Here is a 22,749-nt window from a genome sequence, read left to right on the forward strand (position 1 = left end):
ATCATTACCGACGCTGGAAGTCACTGATCATCACGGATGCTGGAAGTCACTGATCATCACGGATGCTGGAAGTCACTGATCATCACGGATGCTGGAAGTAACTGATCATTCTGGATGCTGGAAGTCACTGATCATCATGGATGCTGGAAGTCACTGATCATCATGGATGCTGGAAGTCACTGATCATTCTGGATGCTGGAAGTCACTGATCACAGATGCTGGAAGTCACTGATCATCGTGGATGCTGGAAGTCACTGATCATCACGGATGCTGGAAATCACTGATCACTGATGTTGGAATCACTGATCATCGTGGATGCTGGAAGTCACTGATCATCATGGATGCTGGAAGTCACTGATCACCGATGCTGGAAGTCACAGATCATCATGGATGCTGGAAGTCACTGATCATCGTGGATGCCTGAAGTCACTGATCACGGATGCTAGAAGTCACTGATTATCACGGATGCTGGAAGTCACTATCATCACGGATGCTGGAAGTCACTGATCATTACGGATGCTGGAAGTCACTGATCATCACGGATGCTGGAAGTCACTGATCATCACGGATGCTGGTATTCACTGATCTTGGATGCTGGATGTCGCTAATCATCGTGGATGCTGGAAGTCACTGATCATCACGGATTCAGGAAGTCACTGATCATCGTGGATGTTGGAAGTCACTGAACATCACGGATGCTGGATGTCACTGATCATCACGGATGCTGGAAGTCACTGATCATTCTGGATGCTGGAAGTCACTGATCACGGATGCTAGAAGTCACTGATCGTCACGGATGCTGGAGGTCACTGATCACGCATGCTGGAAGTCACTGATCATTGTGGATGCTGGAAGTCACTGATCATCACGGATGCTGGAAGTCACTGAGCATCACGGAATCTGGAAGTCACTGATCATCACGGATGCTGAAATTCACTGATCATCATGGATGCAGGAAGTCACTGATCATCGTGGATGCTGGAAGTCACTGATCATTCTGGATGCTGGAAGTCACTGATCATCTTGGATGCTGGAAGTCACTGATCATAAAGGATGCTGGAATTCACTGATTACGGATGCTGGAAGTCACTGATCACGGATGATTGAAGTCACTGATCATCACGGATGCTGGAAGTCAATGATTGTCACAGATGCTGGAAGTCACTGATCATCATGGATGCTCGAATTCACTGATCACGGATGCTGGAAGTCACTAATCAGCATGAATGCTGGAAGTCACTGATCATCACGGATGCTGGAAGTCACTGATCATCATGGATACTGGAAGTCACTCATCACGGATGCTGGAAGTCACTGATCATGGATGCTGGAAGTCACTGATCATGGACGCTGGAAGTCACTGATCATTACCGACGCTGGAAGTCACTGATCATCACGGATGCTGGAAGTAACTGATCATCATGGATGCTGGAAGTCACTGATCATCGTGGATGCTGGAAGTCACTGATCATCGTGGATGCTGGAAGTCACTGATCATCATGGATGCTGGAAGTCACTGATCATTCTGGATGCTGGAAGTCACTGATCATCACGGATGCTGGAAGTCACTGATCATCATGGATGCTGGAAGTCACTGATCATCACGGATGCTGGCAGTCACTGATCATCATGGATGCTGGAAGTCACTGATCATCACGGATGCTGGAATTCACTGATCATCATGGATGCTGGAATTCACTGATCATCACAGATGCTGGAATTCACTGATCTTGGATGCTGGAAGTCATAGATCATCACGGATGCTGGAATTCACTGATTACGGATGCTGGAAGTCACTGATCACGGATGATGGAAGTCACTGATCATCACGGATGCTGGAAGTCAATGATCGTCACAGATGCTGGAAGTCACTGATCATCATGGATGCTCGAATTCACTGATCACGGATGCTGGAAGTCACTGATCAGCATGAATGCTGGAAGTCACTGATCATCACGGATGCTGGAAGGTACTGATCATCACGGATACTGGAAGTCACTGATCACGGATGATGGAAGTCACTGATCATCACGGATGCTGGAAGTCAATGATCGTCACAGATGCTGGAAGTCACTGATCATCATGGATGCTGGAATTCACTGATCACGGATGCTGGAAGTCACTGATCAGCATGAATGCTGGAAGTCACTGATCATCACGGATGCTGGAAGTCATTGATCATCACAGATACTGGAAGTCACTCATCACGGATGCTGGAAGTCACTGATCACGGATGCTGGAAGTCACTGATCATTACCGACGCTGGAAGTCACTGATCATCACGGATGCTGGAAGTCACTGATCATCACGGATGCTGGAAGTAACTGATCATCATGGATGCTGGAAGTCACTGATCATCGTGGTTGCTGGAATTCACTGATCATCGTGGATGCTGGAAGTCACTGATCATTCTGGATGCTGGAAGTCACTGATCATCACGGATGCTGAAAGTCACTGATCATCGTGGATGCTGGAAGTCACTGATCATCGTGGATGCTGGAAGTCACTGATCATTCTGGATGCTGGAAGTCACTGATCATCATGGATGCTGGAAGTCACTGATCATTCTGGATGCTGGAAGTCACTGATCACGGATGCTAGAAGTCACTGATCGTCACGGATGCTGGAGGTCACTGATCACGCATGCTGGAAGTCACTGATCTTTGTGGATGCTGGAAAGCACTGATCATCACGGATGCTGGAAGTCACTGAGCATCACGGAATCTGGAAGTCACTGATCATCACGGATGCTGAAATTCACTGATCATCATGGATGCAGGAAGTCACTGATCATCGTGGATGCTGGAAGTCACTGATCATTCTGGATGCTGGAAGTCACTGATCATCTTGGATGCTGGAAGTCACTGATCATAAAGGATGCTGGAATTCACTGATTACGGATGCTGGAAGTCACTGATCACGGATGATTGAAGTCACTGATCATCACGGATGCTGGAAGTCAATGATTGTCACAGATGCTGGAAGTCACTGATCATCATGGATGCTCGAATTCACTGATCACGGATGCTGGAAGTCACTAATCAGCATGAATGCTGGAAGTCACTGATCATCACGGATGCTGGAAGTCACTGATCATCACGGATACTGGAAGTCACTCATCACGGATGCTGGAAGTCACTGATCATGGATGCTGGAAGTCACTGATCATGGACGCTGGAAGTCACTGATCATTACCGACGCTGGAAGTCACTGATCATCACGGATGCTGGAAGTAACTGATCATCATGGATGCTGGAAGTCACTGATCATCGTGGATGCTGGAAGTCACTGATCATCGTGGATGCTGGAAGTCACTGATCATCATGGATGCTGGAAGTCACTGATCATTCTGGATGCTGGAAGTCACTGATCATCACGGATGATGGAAGTCACTGATCATCATGGATGCTGGATTCACTGATCATTCTGGATGCTGGAAGTCACTCATCACGGATGCTGGAAGTCACTGATCATGGATGCTGGAAGGCACTGATCATTCTGGATGCTGGAAGTCACTGATCACGGATGCTGGAAGTCACTGATCGTCACGGATGCTGGAAGTCACTGATCACAGATGCTGGAAGTCACTGATCATCGTGGATGCTGGAAGTCACTGATCATCACGGATGCTGGAAATCACTGATCACTGATGTTGGAATCACTGATCATCGTGGATGCTGGAAGTCACTGATCATCATGGATGCTGGAAGTCACTGATCACCGATGCTGGAAGTCACAGATCATCATGGATGCTGGAAGTCACTGATCATCGTGGATGCCTGAAGTCACTGATCACGGATGCTGGAAGTCACTGATTATCACGGATGCTGGAAGTCACTATCATCACGGATGCTGGAAGTCACTGATCATTACGGATGCTGGAAGTCACTGATCATTACGGATGCTGGAAGTCACTGATCATCGTGGATGCTGGAATTCACTGATCATCACGGATGCTGGAAGTCACTGATCATCACGGATGCTGGTATTCACTGATCTTGGATGCTGGATGTCGCTAATCATCGTGGATGCTGGAATTCTCTGATCATCACGGATTCAGGAAGTCACTGATCATCGTGAATGTTGGAAGTCACTGAACATCACGGATGCTGGATGTCACTGATCATCACGGATGCTGGAATTCACTGATCAGCATGAATGCTGGAAGTCACTGATCATCAGGGATGCTGGAAGTCACTGATCATCCCGGATGCTGGAAGTCACTGATCACGGATGATGGAAGTCAATAATCGTCACAGATGCTGGAAGTCACTGATCATCATGGATGCTCGAATTCACTGATCACGGATGCTGGAAGTCACTGATCAGCATGAATGCTGGAAGTCACTGATCATCAAGGATGCTGGAAGGTACTGATCATCACGGATGCAGGAAGTCAATGATCGTCACAGATGCTGGAAGTCACTGATCATCATGGATGCTGGAATTCACTGATCACGGATGCTGGAAGTCACTGATCATCACGGATGCTGGAAGTCACTGATCATCACAGATACTGGAAGTCACTCATCACAGATACTGGAAGTCACTGATCACGGATGCTGGAAGTCACTGATCACGGATGCTGGAAGTCACTGATCATGGACGCTGGAAGTCACTGATCATTACTGACGCTGGAAGTCACTGATCATCACGGATGCTGGAAGTAACTGATCATCATGGATGCTGGAAGTAACTGATCATCGTGGTTGCTGGAAGTCACTGATCATCGTGGATGCTGGAAGTCACTGATCATACTGGATGCTGGAAGTCACTGATCATCACGGATGCTGGAAGTCACTGATCATCATGGATACTGGAAGTCACTGATCATTCCGGATGCTGGAAGTCACTGATCATCACGGATGCTGGAAGTCACTGATCATCGTGGATGCTGGAAGTCACTGATCATTCTGGATGCTGGAAGTCACTGATCATCATGGATGCTGGAAGTCACTGATCATCATGGATGCTGGAAGTCACTGATCATTCTGGATGCTGGAAGTCACTGATCACGGATGCTGGAAGTCACTGATCGTCACGGATGCTGGAAGTCACTGATCACAGATGCTGGAAGTCACTGATCATCGTGGATGCTGGAAGTCACTGATCATCACGGATGCTGGAAATCACTGATCACTGATGTTGGAATCACTGATCATCGTGGATGCTGGAAGTCACTGATCATCATGGATGCTGGAAGTCACTGATCACCGATGCTGGAAGTCACAGATCATCATGGATGCTGGAAGTCACTGATCATCGTGGATGCCTGAAGTCACTGATCACGGATGCTAGAAGTCACTGATTATCACGGATGCTGGAAGTCACTATCATCACGGATGCTGGAAGTCACTGATCATTACGGATGCTGGAAGTCACTGATCATCACGGATGCTGGAAGTCACTGATCATCACGGATGCTGGTATTCACTGATCTTGGATGCTGGATGTCGCTAATCATCGTGGATGCTGGAAGTCACTGATCATCACGGATTCAGGAAGTCACTGATCATCGTGGATGTTGGAAGTCACTGAACATCACGGATGCTGGATGTCACTGATCATCACGGATGCTGGAATTCACTGATCAGCATGAATGCTGGAAGTCACTGATCATCAGGGATGCTGGAAGTCACTGATCATCCCGGATGCTGGAAGTCACTGATCACGGATGATGGAAGTCAATGATCGTCACAGATGCTGGAAGTCACTGATCATCATGGATGCTCGAATTCACTGATCACGGATGCTGGAAGTCACTGATCAGCATGAATGCTGGAAGTCACTGATCATCAAGGATGCTGGAAGGTACTGATCATCACGGATGCTGGAAGTCAATGATCGTCACAGATGCTGGAAGTCACTGATCATCATGGATGCTCGAATTCACTGATCACGGATGCTGGAAGTCACTGATCAGCATGAATGCTGGAAGTCACTGATCATCAAGGATGCTGGAAGGTACTGATCATCACGGATGCTGGAAGTCAATGATCGTCACAGATGCTGGAAGTCACTGATCATCATGGATGCTGGAATTCACTGATCACGGATGCTGGAAGTCACTGATCATCACGGATGCTGGAAGTCACTGATCATCACAGATACTGGAAGTCACTCATCACAGATACTGGAAGTCACTGATCACGGATGCTGGAAGTCACTGATCATGGACGCTGGAAGTCACTGATCATTACTGACGCTGGAAGTCACTGATCATCACGGATGCTGGAAGTAACTGATCATCATGGATGCTGGAAGTAACTGATCATCGTGGTTGCTGGAAGTCACTGATCATCGTGGATGCTGGAAGTCACTGATCATCACGGATGCTGGAAGTAACTGATCATCATGGATGCTGGAAGTCACTGATCATCGTGGATGCTGGAAGTCACTGATCATCGTGGATGCTGGAAGTCACTGATCATTTTGGATGCTGGAAGTCACTGACCATCATTGATGCTGGAAGTCACTGATCATTCTGGATGCTGGAAGTCACTGATCATCACGGATGCTGGAAGTCACTGATCATCATGGATGCTGGATTCACTGATCATTCTGGATGCTGGAAGTCACTGATCATCACGGATGCTGGAAGTCACTGATCATCATGGATGCTGGAAGTCACTGATCATTCTGGATGCTGGAAGTCACTGATCACGGATGCTGGAAGTCACTGATCGTCACGGATGCTGGAAGTCACTGATCACAGATGCTGGAAGTCACTGATCATCGTGGATGCTGGAAGTCACTGATCATCACGGATGCTGGAAATCACTGATCACTGATGTTGGAATCACTGATCATCGTGGATGCTGGAAGTCACTGATCATCATGGATGCTGGAAGTCACTGATCACCGATGCTTGAAGTCACAGATCATCATGGATGCTGGAAGTCACTGATCATCTTGGATGCCTGAAGTCACTGATCACGGATGCTGGAAGTCACTGATTATCACGGATGCTGGAAGTCACTGATCATCACGGATGCTGGTATTCACTGATCTTGGATGCTGGATGTCGCTAATCATCGTGGATGCTGGAAGTCACTGATCATCACGGATTCAGGAAGTCACTGATCATCGTGGATGTTGGAAGTCACTGAACATCACGGATGCTGGATGTCACTGATCATCACGGATGCTGGAATTCACTGATCAGCATGAATGCTGGAAGTCACTGATCATCAGGGATGCTGGAAGTCACTGATCATCCCGGATGCTGGAAGTCACTGATCACGGATGATGGAAGTCAATGATCGTCACAGATGCTGGAAGTCACTGATCATCATGGATGCTCGAATTCACTGATCACGGATGCTGGAAGTCACTGATCAGCATGAATGCTGGAAGTCACTGATCATCAAGGATGCTGGAAGGTACTGATCATCACGGATGCTGGAAGTCAATGATCGTCACAGATGCTGGAAGTCACTGATCATCATGGATGCTGGAATTCACTGATCACGGATGCTGGAAGTCACAGATCATCACGGATGCTGGAAGTCACTGATCATCACAGATACTGGAAGTCACTCATCACAGATACTGGAAGTCACTGATCACGGATGCTGGAAGTCACTGATCATGGACGCTGGAAGTCACTGATCATTACTGACGCTGGAAGTCACTGATCATCACGGATGCTGGAAGTAACTGATCATCATGGATGCTGGAAGTAACTGATCATCGTGGTTGCTGGAAGTCACTGATCATCGTGGATGCTGGAAGTCACTGATCATACTAGATGCTGGAAGTCACTGATCATCATGGATGCTGGAAGTCACTGATCATCATGGATACTGGAAGTCACTGATCATTCCGGATGCTGGAAGTCACTGATCATCACGGATGCTGGAAGTCACTGATCATCGTGGATGCTGGAAGTCACTGATCATTCTGGATGCTGGAAGTCACTGATCATCATGGATGCTGGAAGTCACTGATCATCATGGATGCTGGAAGTCACTGATCATTCTGGATGCTGGAAGTCACTGATCACGGATGCTGGAAGTCACTGATCGTCACGGATGCTGGAAGTCACTGATCACAGATGCTGGAAGTCACTGATCATCGTGGATGCTGGAAGTCACTGATCATCACGGATGCTGGAAATCACTGATCACTGATGTTGGAATCACTGATCATCGTGGATGCTGGAAGTCACTGATCATCATGGATGCTGGAAGTCACTGATCACCGATGCTGGAAGTCACAGATCATCATGGATGCTGGAAGTCACTGATCATCGTGGATGCCTGAAGTCACTGATCACGGATGCTGGAAGTCACTATCATCACGGATGCTGGAAGTCACTGATCATTACGGATGCTGGAAGTCACTGATCATTACGGATGCTGGAAGTCACTGATCATCGTGGATGCTGGAATTCACTGATCATCACGGATGCTGGAAGTCACTGATCATCACGGATTCAGGAAGTCACTGATCATCGTGGATGTTGGAAGTCACTGAACATCACGGATGCTGGATGTCACTGATCATCACGGATGCTGGAATTCACTGATCATCACGGATGCTGGAAGTCAATGATCGTCACAGATGCTGGAATTCACTGATCATCATGGATGCTGGAATTCACTGATCACGGATGCTGGAAGTCACTGATCATCACGGATGCTGGAAGTCACTGATCATCACAGATACTGGAAGTCACTCATCACAGATACTGGAAGTCACTGATCACGGATGCTGGAAGTCACTGATCATGGACGCTGGAAGTCACTGATCATTACTGACGCTGGAAGTCACTGATCATCACGGATGCTGGAAGTAACTGATCATCATGGATGCTGGAAGTAACTGATCATCGTGGTTGCTGGAAGTCACTGATCATCGTGGATGCTGGAAGTCACTGATCATACTGGATGCTGGAAGTCACTGATCATCATGGATGCTGGAAGTCACTGATCATCATGGATACTGGAAGTCACTGATCATTCCGGATGCTGGAAGTCACTGATCATCACGGATGCTGGAAGTCACTGATCATCGTGGATGCTGGAAGTCACTGATCATCATGGATGCTGGAAGTCACTGATCATTCTGGATGCTGGAAGTCACTGATCACGGATGCTGGAAGTCACTGATCGTCACGGATGCTGGAAGTCACTGATCACAGATGCTGGAAGTCACTGATCATCGTGGATGCTGGAAGTCACTGATCATCACGGATGCTGGAAATCACTGATCACTGATGTTGGAATCACTGATCATCGTGGATGCTGGAAGTCACTGATCATCATGGATGCTGGAAGTCACTGATCACCGATGCTTGAAGTCACAGATCATCATGGATGCTGGAAGTCACTGATCATCGTGGATGCCTGAAGTCACTGATCACGGATGCTGGAAGTCACTGATTATCACGGATGCTGGAAGTCACTGATCATTACGGATGCTGGAAGTCACTGATCATCGTGGATGCTGGAATTCACTGATCATCACGGATGCTGGAAGTCACTGATCATCACGGATGCTGGTATTCACTGATCTTGGATGCTGGATGTCGCTAATCATCGTGGATGCTGGAAGTCACTGATCATCACGGATTCAGGAAGTCACTGATCATCGTGGATGTTGGAAGTCACTGAACATCACGGATGCTGGATGTCACTGATCATCACGGATGCTGGAATTCACTGATCATCACGGATGCTGGAAGTCAATGATCGTCACAGATGCTGGAAGTCACTGATCATCATGGATGCTGGAATTCACTGATCACGGATGCTGGAAGTCACTGATCATCACGGATGCTGGAAGTCACTGATCATCACAGATACTGGAAGTCACTCATCACAGATACTGGAAGTCACTGATCATTACTGACGCTGGAAGTCACTGATCATCACGGATGCTGGAAGTAACTGATCATCATGGATGCTGGAAGTCACTGATCATCGTGGATGCTGGAAGTCACTGATCATACTGGATGCTGGAAGTCACTGATCATCATGGATGCTGGATGTCTCTGATCATCACGGATGCTGGAATTCACTGATCATCACGGATGCTGGAAGTCAATGATCGTCACAGATGCTGGAAGTCACTGATCATCATGGATGCTGGAATTCACTGATCACGGATGCTGGAAGTCACTGATCATCACGGATGCTGGAAGTCACTGATCATCACGGATGCTGGAAGTCACTGATCATGGACGCTGGAAGTCACTGATCATTACTGACGCTGGAAGTCACTGATCATCACGGATGCTGGAAGTAACTGATCATCATGGATGCTGGAAGTAACTGATCATCGTGGTTGCTGGAAGTCACTGATCATCGTGGATGCTGGAAGTCACTGATCATACTGGATGCTGGAAGTCACTGATCATCATGGATGCTGGAAGTCACTGATCATCATGGATACTGGAAGTCACTGATCATTCCGGATGCTGGAAGTCACTGATCATCACGGATGCTGGAAGTCACTGATCATCGTGGATGCTGGAAGTCACTGATCATTCTGGATGCTGGAAGTCACAGATCATCATGGATGCTGGAAGTCACTGATCATGGACGCTGGAAGTCACTGATCATTACCGACGCTGGAAGTCACTGATCATCACGGATGCTGGAAGTAACTGATCATCATGGATGCTGGAAGTCACTGATCATCGTGGATGCTGGAAGTCACTGATCATCGTGGATGCTGGAAGTCACTGATCATTTTGGATGCTGGAAGTCACTGATCATCATTGATGCTGGAAGTCACTGATCATTCTGGATGCTGGAAGTCACTGATCATCACGGATGCTGGAAGTCACTGATCATCATGGATGCTGGATTCACTGATCATTCTGGATGCTGGAAGTCACTGATCATCACTGATGCTGGAAGTCACTGATCATCATGGATGCTGGAAGTCACTGATCATTCTGGATGCTGGAAGTCACTGATCACGGATGCTGGAAGTCACTGATCGTCACGGATGCTGGAAGTCACTGATCACAGATGCTGGAAGTCACTGATCATCGTGGATGCTGGAAGTCACTGATCATCACGGATGCTGGAAATCACTGATCACTGATGTTGGAATCACTGATCATCGTGGATGCTGGAAGTCACTGATCATCATGGATGCTGGAAGTCACTGATCACCGATGCTTGAAGTCACAGATCATCATGGATGCTGGAAGTCACTGATCATCGTGGATGCCTGAAGTCACTGATCACGGATGCTGGAAGTCACTGATTATCACGGATGCTGGAAGTCACTGATCATTACGGATGCTGGAAGTCACTGATCATCGTGGATGCTGGAATTCACTGATCATCACGGATGCTGGAAGTCACTGATCATCACGGATGCTGGTATTCACTGATCTTGGATGCTGGATGTCGCTAATCATCGTGGATGCTGGAAGTCACTGATCATCACGGATTCAGGAAGTCACTGATCATCGTGGATGTTGGAAGTCACTGAACATCACGGATGCTGGATGTCACTGATCATCACGGATGCTGGAATTCACTGATCAGCATGAATGCTGGAAGTCACTGATCATCAGGGATGCTGGAAGTCACTGATCATCCCGGATGCTGGAAGTCACTGATCACGGATGATGGAAGTCAATGATCGTCACAGATGCTGGAAGTCACTGATCATCATGGATGCTCGAATTCACTGATCACGGATGCTGGAAGTCACTGATCAGCATGAATGCTGGAAGTCACTGATCATCAAGGATGCTGGAAGGTACTGATCATCACGGATGCTGGAAGTCAATGATCGTCACAGATGCTGGAAGTCACTGATCATCATGGATGCTGGAATTCACTGATCACGGATGCTGGAAGTCACTGATCATCACGGATGCTGGAAGTCACTGATCATCACAGATACTGGAAGTCACTCATCACAGATACTGGAAGTCACTGATCACGGATGCTGGAAGTCACTGATCATGGACGCTGGAAGTCACTGATCATTACTGACGCTGGAAGTCACTGATCATCACGGATGCTGGAAGTAACTGATCATCATGGATGCTGGAAGTAACTGATCATCGTGGTTGCTGGAAGTCACTGATCATCGTGGATGCTGGAAGTCACTGATCATACTGGATGCTGGAAGTCACTGATCATCATGGATGCTGGAAGTCACTGATCATCATGGATACTGGAAGTCACTGATCATTCCGGATGCTGGAAGTCACTGATCATCACGGATGCTGGAAGTCACTGATCATCGTGGATGCTGGAAGTCACTGATCATTCTGGATGCTGGAAGTCACTGATCATCATGGATGCTGGAAGTCACTGATCATCATGGATGCTGGAAGTCACTGATCATTCTGGATGCTGGAATTCACTGATCACGGATGCTGGAAGTCACTGATCGTCACGAATGCTGGAAGTCACTGATCACAGATGCTGGAAGTCACTGATCATCGTGGATGCTGGAAGTCACTGATCATCACGGATGCTGGAAATCACTGATCACTGATGTTGGAATCACTGATCATCGTGGATGCTGGAAGTCACTGATCATCATGGATGCTGGAAGTCACTGATCACCGATGCTGGAAGTCACAGATCATCATGGATGCTGGAAGTCACTGATCATCGTGGATGCCTGAAGTCACTGATCACGGATGCTGGAAGTCACTATCATCACGGATGCTGGAAGTCACTGATCATTACGGATGCTGGAAGTCACTGATCATTACGGATGCTGGAAGTCACTGATCATCGTGGATGCTGGAATTCACTAATCATCACGGATGCTGGAAGTCACTGATCATCACGGATGCTGGTATTCACTGATCTTGGATGCTGGATGTCGCTAATCATCGTGGATGCTGGAAGTCACTGATCATCACGGATTCAGGAAGTCACTGATCATCGTGGATGTTGGAAGTCACTGAACATCACGGATGCTGGATGTCACTGATCATCACGGATGCTGGAATTCACTGATCAGCATGAATGCTGGAAGTCACTGATCATCAGGGATGCTGGAAGTCACTGATCATCCCGGATGCTGGAAGTCACTGATCACGGATGATGGAAGTCAATGATCGTCACAGATGCTGGAAGTCACTGATCATCATGGATGCTCGAATTCACTGATCACGGATGCTGGAAGTCACTGATCAGCATGAATGCTGGAAGTCACTGATCATCAAGGATGCTGGAAGGTACTGATCATCACGGATGCTGGAAGTCAATGATCGTCACAGATGCTGGAAGTCACTGATCATCATGGATGCTGGAATTCACTGATCACGGATGCTGGAAGTCACTGATCATCACGGATGCTGGAAGTCACTGATCATCACAGATACTGGAAGTCACTCATCACAGATACTGGAAGTCACTGATCACGGATGCTGGAAGTCACTGATCATGGACGCTGGAAGTCACTGATCATTACTGACGCTGGAAGTCACTGATCATCACGGATGCTGGAAGTAACTGATCATCATGGATGCTGGAAGTAACTGATCATCGTGGTTGCTGGAAGTCACTGATCATCGTGGATGCTGGAAGTCACTGATCATACTGGATGCTGGAAGTCACTGATCATCATGGATGCTGGAAGTCACTGATCATCATGGATACTGGAAGTCACTGATCATTCCGGATGCTGGAAGTCACTGATCATCACGGATGCTGGAAGTCACTGATCATCGTGGATGCTGGAAGTCACTGATCATTCCGGATGCTGGAAGTCACTGATCATCATGGATGCTGGAAGTCACTGATCATCATGGATGCTGGAAGTCACTGATCATTCTGGATGCTGGAAGTCACTGATCACGGATGCTGGAAGTCACTGATCGTCACGGATGCTGGAAGTCACTGATCACAGATGCTGGAAGTCACTGATCATCGTGGATGCTGGAAGTCACTGATCATCACGGATGCTGGAAATCACTGATCACTGATGTTGGAATCACTGATCATCGTGGATGCTGGAAGTCACTGATCATCATGGATGCTGGAAGTCACTGATCACCGATGCTGGAAGTCACAGATCATCATGGATGCTGGAAGTCACTGATCATCGTGGATGCCTGAAGTCACTGATCACGGATGCTGGAAGTCACTATCATCACGGATGCTGGAAGTCACTGATCATTACGGATGCTGGAAGTCACTGATCATTACGGATGCTGGAAGTCACTGATCATCGTGGATGCTGGAATTCACTGATCATCACGGATGCTGGAAGTCACTGATCATCACGGATGCTGGTATTCACTGATCTTGGATGCTGGATGTCGCTAATCATCGTGGATGCTGGAAGTCACTGATCATCACGGATTCAGGAAGTCACTGATCATCGTGGATGTTGGAAGTCACTGAACATCACGGATGCTGGATGTCACTGATCATCACGGATGCTGGAATTCACTGATCAGCATGAATGCTGGAAGTCACTGATCATCAGGGATGCTGGAAGTCACTGATCATCCCGGATGCTGGAAGTCACTGATCACGGATGATGGAAGTCAATGATCGTCACAGATGCTGGAAGTCACTGATCATCATGGATGCTCGAATTCACTGATCACGGATGCTGGAAGTCACTGATCAGCATGAATGCTGGAAGTCACTGATCATCAAGGATGCTGGAAGGTACTGATCATCACGGATGCTGGAAGTCAATGATCGTCACAGATGCTGGAAGTCACTGATCATCATGGATGCTGGAATTCACTGATCACGGATGCTGGAAGTCACTGATCATCACGGATGCTGGAAGTCACTGATCATCACAGATACTGGAAGTCACTCATCACAGATACTGGAAGTCACTGATCACGGATGCTGGAAGTCACTGATCATGGACGCTGGAAGTCACTGATCATTACTGACGCTGGAAGTCACTGATCATCACGGATGCTGGAAGTAACTGATCATCATGGATGCTGGAAGTAACTGATCATCGTGGTTGCTGGAAGTCACTGATCATCGTGGATGCTGGAAGTCACTGATCATACTGGATGCTGGAAGTCACTGATCATCATGGATGCTGGAAGTCACTGATCATCATGGATACTGGAAGTCACTGATCATTCCGGATGCTGGAAGTCACTGATCATCACGGATGCTGGAAGTCACTGATCATCGTGGATGCTGGAAGTCACTGATCATTCTGGATGCTGGAAGTCACTGATCATCATGGATGCTGGAAGTCACTGATCATGGACGCTGGAAGTCACTGATCATTACCGACGCTGGAAGTCACTGATCATCACGGATGCTGGAAGTAACTGATCATCATGGATGCTGGAATTCACTGATCATCGTGGATGCTGGAAGTCACTGATCATCGTGGATGCTGGAAGTCACTGATCATTTTGGATGCTGGAAGTCACTGATCATCATTGATGCTGGAAGTCATTGATCATTCTGGATGCTGGAAGTCACTGATCATCACGGATGCTGGAAGTCACTGATCATCATGGATGCTGGATTCACTGATCATTCTGGATGCTGGAAGTCACTGATCATCACGGATGCTGGAAGTCACTGATCATCATGGATGCTGGAAGTCACTGATCATTCTGGATGCTGGAAGTCACTGATCGTCACGGATGCTGGAAGTCACTGATCACAGATGCTGGAAGTCACTGATCATCGTGGATGCTGGAAGTCACTGATCATCACGGATGCTGGAAATCACTGATCACTGATGTTGGAATCACTGATCATCGTGGATGCTGGAAGTCACTGATCATCATGGATGCTGGAAGTCACTGATCACCGATGCTTGAAGTCACAGATCATCATGGATGCTGGAAGTCACTGATCATCGTGGATGCCTGAAGTCACTGATCACGGATGCTGGAAGTCACTGATTATCACGGATGCTGGAAGTCACTATCATCACGGATGCTGGAAGTCACTGATCATTACGGATCCTGGAAGTCACTGATCATTACGGATGCTGGAAGTCACTGATCATCGTGGATGCTGGAATTCACTGATCATCACGGATGCTGGAAGTCACTGATCATCACGGATGCTGGTATTCACTGATCTTGGATGCTGGATGTCGCTAATCATCGTGGATGCTGGAAGTCACTGATCATCACGGATTCAGGAAGTCACTGATCATCGTGGATGCTGGAAGTCACTGAACATCACGGATGCTGGATGTCACTGATCATCACGGATGCTGGAATTCACTGATCAGCATGAATGCTGGAAGTCACTGATCATCAGGGATGCTGGAAGTCACTGATCATCACGGATGCTGGAAGTCACTGATCACGGATGATGGAAGTCAATGATCGTCACAGATGCTGGAAGTCACTGATCATCATGGATGCTCGAATTCACTGATCACGGATGCTGGAAGTCACTGATCAGCATGAATGCTGGAAGTCACTGATCATCACGGATGCTGGAAGGTACTGATCATCACGGATGCTGGAAGTCAATGATCGTCACAGATGCTGGAAGTCACTGATCATCATGGATGCTGGAATTCACTGATCACGGATGCTGGAAGTCACTGATCATCACGGATGCTGGAAGTCACTGATCATCACAGATACTGGAAGTCACTCATCACAGATACTGGAAGTCACTGATCACGGATGCTGGAAGTCACTGATCATGGACGCTGGAAGTCACTGATCATTACTGACGCTGGAAGTCACTGATCATCACGGATGCTGGAAGTAACTGATCATCATGGATGCTGGAAGTAACTGATCATCGTGGTTGCTGGAAGTCACTGATCATCGTGGATGCTGGAAGTCACTGATCATACTGGATGCTGGAAGTCACTGATCATCATGGATGCTGGAAGTCACTGATCATCATGGATGCTGGAAGTCACTGATCATTCCGGATGCTGGAAGTCACTGATCATCACGGATGCTGGAAGTCACTGATCATCGTGGATGCTGGAAGTCACTGATCATTCTGGATGCTGGAAGTCACTGATCATCATGGATGCTGGAAGTCACTGATCATTCTGGATGCTGGAAGTCACTGATCACGGATGCTGGAAGTCACTGATCGTCACGGATGCTGGAGGTCACTGATCACGCATGCTGGAAGTCACTGATCATTGTGGATGCTGGAAGTCACTGATCATCACGGATGCTGGAAGTCACTGATCATCATGGATGCTGGAAGTCACTGATCATCATGGATGCAGGAAGTCACTGATCACTGATGCTGGAAGTCACTGATCATCACGGATGCTGGAAGTCACTGATCATTGTGGATGCTGGAATTCACTGATCATCGTGGATGCTGGAAGTCACTGATCATTCTGGATGCTGGAAGTCACTGATCATCTTGGATGCTGGAAGTCACTGATCATAAAGGATGCTGGAATTCACTGATTACGGATGCTGGAAGTCACTGATCACGGATGATGGAAGTCACTGATCATCACGGATGCTGGAAGTCAATGATCGTCACAGATGCTGGAAGTCACTGATCATCATGGATGCTCGAATTCACTGATCACGGATGCTGGAAGTCACTAATCAGCATGAATGCTGGAAGTCACTGATCATCACGGATGCTGGAAGTCACTGATCATCACGGATACTGGAAGTCACTCATCACGGATGCTGGAAGTCACTGATCATGGATGCTGGAAGTCACTGATCATGGACGCTGGAAGTCACTGATCATTACCGACGCTGGAAGTCACTGATCATCACGGATGCTGGAAGTAACTGATCATCATGGATGCTGGAAGTCACTGATCATCGTGGATGCTGGAAGTCACTGATCATCGTGGATGCTGGAAGTCACTGATCATTCTGGATGCTGGAAGTCACTGATCATCATGGATGCTGGAAGTCACTGATCATCGTGGATGCCTGAAGTCACTGATCACGGATGCTGGAAGTCACTGATTATTATGGATGCTGGAAGTCACTATCATCACGGATGCTGGAAGTCACTGATCATTACGGTTCCTGGAAGTCACTGATCATTACGGATGCTGGAAGTCACTGATCATCGTGGATGCTGGAATTCACTGATCATCACGGATGCTGGAAGTCACTGATCATCACGGATGCTGGTATTCACTGATCTTGGATGCTGGATGTCGCTAATCATCGTGGATGCTGGAAGTCACTGATCATCACGGATTCAGGAAGTCACTGATCATCGTGGATGCTGGAAGTCACTGAACATCACGGATGCTGGATGTCACTGATCATCACGGATGCTGGAATTCACTGATCAGCATGAATGCTGGAAGTCACTGATCATCACGGATGCTGGAAGGTACTGATCATCACGGATGCTGGAAGTCAATGATCGTCACAGATGCTGGAAGTCACTGATCATCATGGATGCTGGAATTCACTGATCACGGATGCTGGAAGTCACTGATCATCACGGATGCTGGAAGTCACTGATCATCACAGATACTGGAAGTCACTCATCACAGATACTGGAAGTCACTGATCACGGATGCTGGAAGTCACTGATCATGGACGCTGGAAGTCACTGATCATTACTGACGCTGGAAGTCACTGATCATCACGGATGCTGGAAGTAACTGATCATCATGGATGCTGGAAGTAACTGATCATCGTGGTTGCTGGAAGTCACTGATCATCGTGGATGCTGGAAGTCACTGATCATACTGGATGCTGGAAGTCACTGATCATCATGGATGCTGGAAGTCACTGATCATCATGGATGCTGGAAGTCACTGATCATCGTGGATGCTGGAAGTCACTGATCATTCTGGATGCTGGAAGTCACTGATCATCATGGATGCTGGAAGTCACTGATCATTCTGGATGCTGGAAGTCACTGATCACGGATGCTGGAAGTCACTGATCGTCACGGATGCTGGAGGTCACTGATCACGCATGCTGGAAGTCACTGATCATTGTGGATGCTGGAAGTCACTGATCATCACGGATGCTGGAAGTCACTGATCATCATGGATGCTGGAAGTCACTGATCATCATGGATGCAGGAAGTCACTGATCACTGATGCTGGAAGTCACTGATCATCACGGATGCTGGAAGTCACTGATCATCGTGGATGCTGGAATTCACTGATCATCGTGGATGCTGGAAGTCACTGATCATTCTGGATGCTGGAAGTCACTGATCATCTTGGATGCTGGAAGTCACTGATCATAAAGGATGCTGGAATTCACTGATTACGGATGCTGGAAGTCACTGATCACGGATGATGGAAGTCACTGATCATCACGGATGCTGGAAGTCAATGATCGTCACAGATGCTGGAGGTCACTGATCATCATGGATGCTCGAATTCACTGATCACGGATGCTGGAAGTCACTAATCAGCATGAATGCTGGAAGTCACTGATCATCACGGATGCTGGAAGTCACTGATCATCACGGATACTGGAAGTCACTCATCACGGATGCTGGAAGTCACTGATCATGGATGCTGGAAGTCACTGATCATGGACGCTGGAAGTCACTGATCATTACCGACGCTGGAAGTCACTGATCATCACGGATGCTGGAAGTAACTGATCATCATGGATGCTGGAAGTCACTGATCATCGTGGATGCTGGAAGTCACTGATCATCGTGGATGCTGGAAGTCACTGATCATTCTGGATGCTGGAAGTCACTGATCATCATGGATGCTGGAAGTCACTGATCATTCTGGATGCTGGAAGTCACTGATCATCACGGATGCTGGAAGTCACTGATCATCACGGATGCTGGAAGTCACTGATCATCACGGATGCTGGAAGTCACAGATCATCTCGGATTCAGGAGGTCACTGATCATCACGGATGCTGGAAGTCACTGATCATCGTGGATGCTGGAAGTCACTGATCATCACGGATGCTGGAAGTCACTGATCATCACGGATGCTGGAATTCACTGATCTTGGATGCTGGATGTCACTGATCATCGTGTATGCTGGAAGTCACTGATCATCACGGAAGCTGGAAGTCACTGATCATCATGGATGCTGGAAGTCACTGATCACGGATGATGGAAGTCACTGATCATCATGGATGCTGGAAGTCACTGATCACCGATGCTGGAAGTCACAGATCATCATGGATGCTGGAAGTCACTGATCATCATGGATGCAGGAAGTCACTGATCACTGATGCTGGAAGTCACTGATCATCACGGATGCTGGAAGTCACTGATCATTGTGGATGCTGGAATTCACTGATCATCGTGGATGCTGGAAGTCACTGATCATTCTGGATGCTGGAAGTCACTGATCATCTTGGATGCTGGAAGTCACTGATCATAAAGGATGCTGGAATTCACTGATTACGGATGCTGGAAGTCACTGATCACGGATGATGGAAGTCACTGATCATCACGGATGCTGGAAGTCAATGATCGTCACAGATGCTGGAAGTCACTGATCATCATGGATGCTCGAATTCACTGATCACGGATGCTGGAAGTCACTAATCAGCATGAATGCTGGAAGTCACTGATCATCACGGATGCTGGAAGTCACTGATCATCACGGATACTGGAAGTCACTCATCACGGATGCTGGAAGTCACTGATCATGGATGCTGGAAGTCACTGATCATGGACGCTGGAAGTCACTGATCATTACCGACGCTGGAAGTCACTGATCATCACGGATGCTGGAAGTAACTGATCATCATGGATGCTGGAAGTCACTGATCATCGTGGATGCTGGAAGTCACTGATCATCGTGGATGCTGGAAGTCACTGATCATTCTGGATGCTGGAAGTCACTGATCATCATGGATGCTGGAAGTCACTGATCATCGTGGATGCCTGAAGTCACTGATCACGGATGCTGGAAGTCACTGATTATTATGGATGCTGGAAGTCACTATCATCACGGATGCTGGAAGTCACTGATCATTACGGTTCCTGGAAGTCACTGATCATTACGGATGCTGGAAGTCACTGATCATCGTGGATGCTGGAATTCACTGATCATCACGGATGCTGGAAGTCACTGATCATCACGGATGCTGGTATTCACTGATCTTGGATGCTGGATGTCGCTAATCATCGTGGATGCTGGAAGTCACTGATCATCACGGATTCAGGAAGTCACTGATCATCGTGGATGCTGGAAGTCACTGAACATCACGGATGCTGGATGTCACTGATCATCACGGATGCTGGAATTCACTGATCAGCATGAATGCTGGAAGTCACTGATCATCACGGATGCTGGAAGGTACTGATCATCACGGATGCTGGATGTCAATGATCGTCACAGATGCTGGAAGTCACTGATCATCATGGATGCTGGAATTCACTGATCACGGATGCTGGAAGTCACTGATCATCACGGATGCTGGAAGTCACTGATCATCACAGATACTGGAAGTCACTCATCACAGATACTGGAAGTCACTGATCACGGATGCTGGAAGTCACTGATCATGGACGCTGGAAGTCACTGATCATTACTGACGCTGGAAGTCACTGATCATCACGGATGCTGGAAGTAACTGATCATCATGGATGCTGGAAGTAACTGATCATCGTGGTTGCTGGAAGTCACTGATCATCGTGGATGCTGGAAGTCACTGATCATACTGGATGCTGGAAGTCACTGATCATCATGGATGCTGGAAGTCACTGATCATCATGGATGCTGGAAGTCACTGATCATCGTGGATGCTGGAAGTCACTGATCATTCTGGATGCTGGAAGTCACTGATCATCATGGATGCTGGAAGTCACTGATCATTCTGGATGCTGGAAGTCACTGATCACGGATGCTGGAAGTCACTGATCGTCACGGATGCTGGAGGTCACTGATCACGCATGCTGGAAGTCACTGATCATTGTGGATGCTGGAAGTCACTGATCATCACGGATGCTGGAAGTCACTGATCATCATGGATGCTGGAAGTCACTGATCATCATGGATGCAGGAAGTCACTGATCACTGATGCTGGAAGTCACTGATCATCACGGATGCTGGAAGTCACTGATCATCGTGGATGCTGGAATTCACTGATCATCGTGGATGCTGGAAGTCACTGATCATTCTGGATGCTGGAAGTCACTGATCATCTTGGATGCTGGAAGTCACTGATCATAAAGGATGCTGGAATTCACTGATTACGGATGCTGGAAGTCACTGATCACGGATGATGGAAGTCACTGATCATCACGGATGCTGGAAGTCAATGATCGTCACAGATGCTGGAGGTCACTGATCATCATGGATGCTCGAATTCACTGATCACGGATGCTGGAAGTCACTAATCAGCATGAATGCTGGAAGTCACTGATCATCACGGATGCTGGAAGTCACTGATCATCACGGATACTGGAAGTCACTCATCACGGATGCTGGAAGTCACTGATCATGGATGCTGGAAGTCACTGATCATGGACGCTGGAAGTCACTGATCATTACCGACGCTGGAAGTCACTGATCATCACGGATGCTGGAAGTAACTGATCATCATGGATGCTGGAAGTCACTGATCATCGTGGATGCTGGAAGTCACTGATCATCGTGGATGCTGGAAGTCACTGATCATTCTGGATGCTGGAAGTCACTGATCATCATGGATGCTGGAAGTCACTGATCATTCTGGATGCTGGAAGTCACTGATCATCACGGATGCTGGAAGTCACTGATCATCACGGATGCTGGAAGTCACTGATCATCACGGATGCTGGAAGTCACAGATCATCTCGGATTCAGGAGGTCACTGATCATCACGGATGCTGGAAGTCACTGATCATCGTGGATGCTGGAAGTCACTGATCATCACGGATGCTGGAAGTCACTGATCATCAC

This window comes from Hemitrygon akajei, chromosome 14 (assembly GCF_048418815.1).
Source record: "Hemitrygon akajei chromosome 14, sHemAka1.3, whole genome shotgun sequence".
In the NCBI taxonomy this organism is placed as follows: Eukaryota; Metazoa; Chordata; class Chondrichthyes; order Myliobatiformes; family Dasyatidae; genus Hemitrygon; species Hemitrygon akajei.